Source organism: Orycteropus afer, unplaced genomic scaffold (genome assembly GCF_000298275.1).
Source record: "Orycteropus afer afer isolate SDZICR_OR568_19922 unplaced genomic scaffold, OryAfe1.0 scaffold00329, whole genome shotgun sequence".
NCBI classification, from domain to species: Eukaryota; Metazoa; Chordata; class Mammalia; order Tubulidentata; family Orycteropodidae; genus Orycteropus; species Orycteropus afer.
In genome coordinates, this window is record NW_006921916.1 from 1,984,912 (window position 1) to 1,992,106 (window position 7,195).

A 7,195-nucleotide genomic window follows, 5' to 3' on the forward strand; every position below is an offset into this window, starting at 1 on the left:
GTTGTTTCAAGGTAAGCCACACTACTGGTCACTCTGAGGTGTGGAAGGGAAGAGTGGAGAGCATCTTTCTCTGATCACTAGCTATTGGCATCGGCAGTAGTCCTGTCCTGCGAGAGTGCAGCTGGTTATCTGGTTTCTGCTCCAACTCTATGTAAGGTTGGTGAAGGTGGGGCATCCAGAGTTCATAGTCTTCAGCTGTCAACATACAGGCCTTCCCTCCATGTGAGTCACTAACCCAAATGACTAGGGACCACTATTGGTGAGTGATTCTATACTTATTAACTGGTTCCTTCCCTTTACCAAATTTATCATCAACAAAATATCACTAAAATGTGGTAATTGACATGCATTGTTTATTTGAATACAGAGTTCCTACCTGTCTGCACAGGGATTACCAACCTGGGATCATCAAGAAGGGTGATGGTGGGGATAGGGAGGAAGCAAAGATGATAACCTAGTTAGACACTCTACACCATCTCTCTACAAAAAACACTTGAGAAACCAAGGTAAAACAATACAGATGAAAATCTTGGAACCCTGAGCACCAAATGAAAGGATAATATTGCAACTCGGGGCTGGAATTTTTCCTTCAGTTCTTTCATCTTGAAAAAATGCAAAGCATATTCTTCCTTTTTGTTTGCTAACTCCAGGTCTTTGCACATTTCATTATAATACTTTACTTTGTCTTCTTTAGCTACCCTTTGAAATCTTCTGTTCAGCATTTTTATTGCATCATTTATTCCATTTGCTTTAGCTACACTACATTCAAGAGCAAGTTTCAAAGTGCCTTCTGACATCAAATTTGGTCTTTTCTTTCTTTTATGTTTCTTTAATGACTTTTTACTTTCTTCATGTATGATGTTATTGATGTCATACCACAATTAGTCTGGTCTTCAGTCATTAGTGTTCAATGTGTAAAATCTATTCTTGAGATAGTCTCTAAATGCAGATGAGATATACTCAAGGCTGTACCTTGGTTCTCATGGACTTGTTTTAATTTTCTTCTATTTCAATTTGAACTTGTATATAAGTAATTGATGAGACCAGGCTATGGTCTTGTTCTGACTCATGGTATTGAGTTTCTCCATTAAATTTTCCCACAGATGTAGTCAATTTGATTTCTATGTCTTTCATCTGGTAAGGTCCAACTGTATAGTTGTCAGTTATGTAATTGTAAAAAGATATTTCTAATGAATAAGTCATTAGTCTTTCAAAATTTTATCAAGTATTCTCCCCCATCATTTCTATCACCAAGACCATATTTTCCAATTTTTAATTATTTTTCTTTGTTTTCAGCTTTCACATTTTAATCATCAGTAATTATCAATATAACTTGATTGTATTATTGGTCAATTTCAGACTGTAGAAATTAGTAAAAATCACCTACTAGCCTGATCTAAGAGAAGTAGCTACCACTTAGATTGTGATTCTTCAGGCCCTAGCATATGATTGCTTTGTAGTTGGCTCTCAGTAAGCATTTCCAAATTAACATTTGAATGGACATAAACATTTTGTATTTAGAAAGGTGATTTATGATCAGACTCTTACAGAAATTCTTTAAGCATCTTCTAGGATTAGAATGTTTTGCAGTAATAGAGAAGGTAACTGACCTTACATTTTCAGGAAGTATATAAATATAATTAATTAAAACTGTTGTTGTTGTTGTTATGTGCTGTCCAGTTGGACCCGACTTATAGCAACCCCTCCTTGGGTTTTCGAGGCAGTATCACTATGGACGTAGATTGCCCCATCTTCCTTCTGAGGAGTGGCTGGTGGGTTTGAACTGCCAGCCTTCTGGTTAGCAGTCAAGTGCCTTAGGCACTGAGCTACCAGAGCTCCTTAATTAAAACTAGTATTTGAAAATAATTCTACTGAACCGTGTTTCTTCCCTAAATATGTAGATATTATTTCAGTAAGTAAACTAGTTTATAAGTTGACTATTAGAAAGGAGTCCTGTTAGTGAAGTAGTTAAAGCATTTTGCTGCTAATTGGAAAGTCAATTGTTCAAGCCCATGTAAATATTACAGCCTTGGAAACCTCTGGAGGAAGTTCTATTCTGTTGTGTAGAGATGCTGTGAATCAGAATTGACTCAATGCCAACAGAGGAGCCTATTAAAGATAGGAGCCCTGGTGGCACAGTGCTTAAAGCTCTGGGCTGCTAACTAAAAGTCAGTGGTTCAAACCCACCTGCTATTCCACAGGAGACAGATGTACAGTCTGTTTCTGTAAAGATTTACAGCCTTGCAGACCATATGAGGCAGGTCTACTCTGCCCTCCAGGTTCATTATGAGTCAGAATCAACTCAAGTGCAATGAGTTTTTACCCTATTAAAAAAGAAGAAGAAGAAAGAAAGAAAAAAAAACAACTAAACTGTCTGGTGTTGAGTTGATGCTGACTCATAGTGAGTCAGAGTAGAACTATGCTTCATAGGGTTTTGAGTGGGTGATTTTTCAGAAATAAATCTCATAGTTTTTCTTCTGAGGTACCTCTAGATTAGACAAAAGCCTATCCTCCAGACTTTTGGTTAGTAGCCAAGCACTTCTAACTACCCTATTAACAAAATCCATTGTCACTGAGTTCCTACCAACTCATAGTGACCCTGTACAACATAGTAGAACTGTCCCATAACACTTCCAAAGCTACAAATCTTTATGGAAGCAGAATACCACATCTTTCTGCCATGGAGAATTGGTAGGTTTGAACTGCCTACCTTCCCATTAGCAGCCAAGTGCATAAACCACTGAGCCACGTTAGAGGATACCAATTACAAAGTCTTTTAGGGATATGTAATTTGGAAAAGTTAATTTTCTCTGAATGATTAATTGGTTCCTTTACTATAATTTCAGAATTCTACAATAGGAAATACTAAATTTTTACTCTATTTATGTATATACATTTGTTTCTAGAGCTCATTGTTGCACATTCAAAAAATAGCTGTTAATTATATTGGTAGGGATTGTGTTTTTTCTCTCAAATGTATCACTTAATAAACATAATTAAGAATAGAATGAAGATCTGCTTCTTCAGAGGGCATTTACAAATCACTGTGAGCTTTAACAAATCAAGAATATGTTTCAAGAAGTCAGATTATTACAGAAACATCAAATTAAACTTTGACTGAATTTGTAACTTAATCATTCAGGGTGAGTTTCATGATAATTTATCTCAGGTGAGTTTAATTATGGATTTTTCTAGTGCCTTTATAATTACTATGAATCTTAAATTGACAATCATACATGTGCTGACTTCTTAAAATATATCACAGAAAGATTGTGGAAGACATTTCCATACATATGCATGCTTTCTGAATGGACTTTGTAGTTGTTTACCTATTATATCTCCTCTACAGAACTATATTATTATTATTTAGGATTTTATATTTGTTATCTAATTCCCATACAGTGTCACATATATGGATAAGGGTCATTAACTGCATTTTACAGATGCAAGAATAAATAAATTAGTAGGATTAAGGAACTTGCCCAAGTTCAAACACTACCACGTGGTAGAACCTGGATTTGAAATTATGCTATTGTGATTCCAGAGCTTTTAATCACCACTGTGCTTAAAGTGTCTTTAGGAAGGATTTTCACCTGCTTCATCTTTGTGTCCTTCACAGTTCACAGTACTGCATCAGGCAAATAGTAGGTGGTGAATGCTGATTGGGTAATAAAAGAAAGTTATATGGGAATACATAATAGAGAAATTCTCAAAGCAAACCTGGGATATATAGAATGAGTATCATACTGATTTTGCAGCTGAGGAAACCAAGCTTCAAAAACTAACATGTTGGAGACTTCCATTAAGATGAAGGAATAGGCAAACAAGAGACACAGACCCTCTTCAACAACAACAAAAAAAGAACAACCAATTAACAGAGATACAGAAGATAATCCCAGAGCCCTGAGCTTTGAAAGGAACTATAAAGAAGTGGATTAGGCACCAACTAGTGGAAAAATCTGAATGAAAACAGTGAGTATAGAGACAGTTGGAACTGTGGACTGTCAGCTACTCTGACAGGACCAACAGCCTGAATATTTCCAAGTGGTGTTGGGACCTGAGAATTGACCTAAAGATCAGCCTTGGTAACCAAGGGCTGCAGGAATGACTGCACTGATGGCCTATGACTAGGAAGGGAAACAACAAGGAGGGAGACAACCTGAGTTATTGACTTTCCTTTGTCTGGAGGGCACAGCCATTTTGATTGTTTACATGTGGCAGCCATTTTGGATATTTAAAGTTATCAAGGACACAGCCATTTTGAATCTTTACAAGTGGCAATCATTTAGAATTTTAAAGTGATAGCATTCTCATTCAGATTCCAGGGACCTAAGAATAGACTCTGTTTGCTAAGGTTGGCAGGGACATACAAGAGGCTGACAACAGGAAAGGAGACAGATGGTGAGTATATAAGTGCTGTCAACTAGTGAATAGAGGAGAACAACACAGTACCCTGCTTGCATAGATAACATACAAACAAAACAAAGAAAATGAAAATTGTGGGTAAGTCACTCCAAGAAACAATCACCAATTAAGTATAAACACAAAAATGTCACAATGCCTTGGAGACAACAGAGCATCACAGTGCTCACAAAGAAGCAATATAAAGCAGGAGAAACAAGGGACCAGGACACAGAAGCAAAACACATCCCTGAGGAAGACACAGCATTGGAACTCCCTGTTAAAGAATTTAAAAGAATTATATTTAGGTATCTTCAGAGGATTGAGAGACAGACCAAGGAAAACACATGCAAAATACTAGAAGAATTTTGGAAGAAAATACAAGAACAAAATGACAAAATAAATGAAAAATTAGAAATTATTCTAAATCTACAGATACAAATCAAGAAGATTAATACTAAATGGTCAGAAATAGATAACACATTAAAAGGGCAGAGGAATAGAACTGATGCAATGGAAGACAGAATTAATGAGATTGAAGACAAATACCTGAATAATTCTTTGGGAAGAGATCAACTGGAAAAAAGATCAAAACAAAATGAAGAAAGCCTAAGGTTCATGTGGGATACCATCAAAAGGAATAACATACATGTCATTGGAATTCCAGAACAGGAAGAGAAAAATAAAACCACTGAGAAAATTGTCCAAGATTTGTTGGAAGAGAACTTCCCTGATATGATGAAAGATGAGAATATATCCATTCAGGAAGTCCAATGAACCCCAAACAAGATAAACCCCAAGAGAAAATCACCAAGACATATCATCATCAAATTCACCAAAACCAAAGACAAAGAAAAAATCCTGAAAGCTGCACAGGAAAAACAAAAAGTTACCTACAAAGAGCAACCTATAAGACTAAGCTCAGACTTCTCAGCAGAAACCATGCAAGCGAGAAGGCAATGGGTTGGAATATATAAAACCCTGAAAGAGAAAAAATTCCCAACCAAGAATTATGTACCCAGCAAAACTGCCCCTCAAATATGATGGTGAAATGAGGACATTTCTAGATAAGCAGAAATTAAGGGAATTTGTGAAAACCAGACCAACCTTACAAGAGATACTAAAGGGAGTCCTTTGGACAGAGAAGCAATAACAGCCAAGAACAACTGACCATTAACACACATGATGATATATCCCAGAACCAATCCAGCTATGGAAGTATCCAAAGTAAATAAGCCCACAAGACTGTAAACAGGGAACCAGAGACATCAATTGACAAATGAGAACAACTACAAACCAAAAAGGGAAAAAAACTGTGCTGTTACAGAACTTATGGATGTTAGGGAAGTCAAGACAACTACGAGATAGAATGGACTGTTCTAAACTTGGGAAGAAAACTATAAATCACAGGGTAACCTCAAAGAAAAATGATAAACCTTCACATCAAAATAAAAGAGGACCAGCACAAATATTTAGCAAATACTAAAACAATAGCAATGAAGAAGTGATAACATGATTCAAAAACAATATGAGCTCAGCATAGAAAATTATATGGAACAAAGAAATCGATACCACAAAAAGCACATAAGAAAAATGACAGCAATAAATTCATATTTGCCGATAATTCCATATCTGGCAAGGGACTTATCACTAAGATTTATAGAAAACACCAATGCCTCAACACCAAAGGAATTAACAATCCAATTGAAAAATGTGCAGAAGACATGAATGGATACTTCACCAAGGAGGATATTCAGGTGGCCAGCTAATACATAAAGAGATGTTCACAATCATTGGCCATCAGAGAGATGCAAACCAAAACAACAATGAGATACCGTCTCACCCCAGCACTGATAGCAAGGTTCAACAAGACAGAAAATAGAAAATACTGGAGAAGATGTGAAGAGATTGGGACTCTCATACACTGCTTCTGGGACTGTGAAGTGATACAATCACTGTGGAAAGCAATATGGCGATTCCTTAGAAAGCTGGAATTGGAGATACCATTTGACCCAGCAATCCCATTACTAGGTATATATCCTAGAGAGGTGAGAGTCAGAACAGGAACAGATATGTGCACTCCCATATTCATTGCAGCGCTATTTACAATGGCAAAAAGATGGAAACAACCTACATGCCCATCAGCGGAAGTGTGGATGACCAAACAATTGTACATACACATAATGAAAGGCTATGCAGAAACTCAGGCCTGCCCAGAGTAGCAGGCCGGAAAAGCAGTAGAAAGGGGATAAAATCCAGGAACCCGGACAGAAGAGCAGTCAGCCCCAGGGTTACAGGTGAGGAGAGACAACTCAGAGATGCCCAAAGTAGCAGGTGGGAAGAGCAAGAGAAAGGGGATTAAAAGCCAGGAAGCCAGAGAGAAGAGCAATCAGCCGAAGGGATTAGGTGAAGAGGGGAAACTCAGGCCCGCTCAGAGTAGCAGGCCGGAAGAGCAGGAGAAAGGGGATAAAAGCCAGGAACCCGGACAGAAGAGAAGTCAGCCCCAGGGTTACAGGTGAGGAGAGACAATGCAGGGATGCCCAAAGTAGCAGGCGGGAAGAGCAGGAGAAAGGGGATAAAAGGCAGGAACCCAGACAGAGGAGCAGTCACCCCCGGGACAATTCAGGGACACCAAAAGTAGCAGGCCAGAAGAGCAGGAGAAAGGGGATTAAAAGCCAGGAAGCCGGACAAAGGTACAGTCAGCCACAGGGACCCAGGTGGGGGTGATACGAGAGGTCTCCAACAGCAAGACAAACTTGTCTGTTGGTTTGTCCTACTGTGGTGACATGTAGAC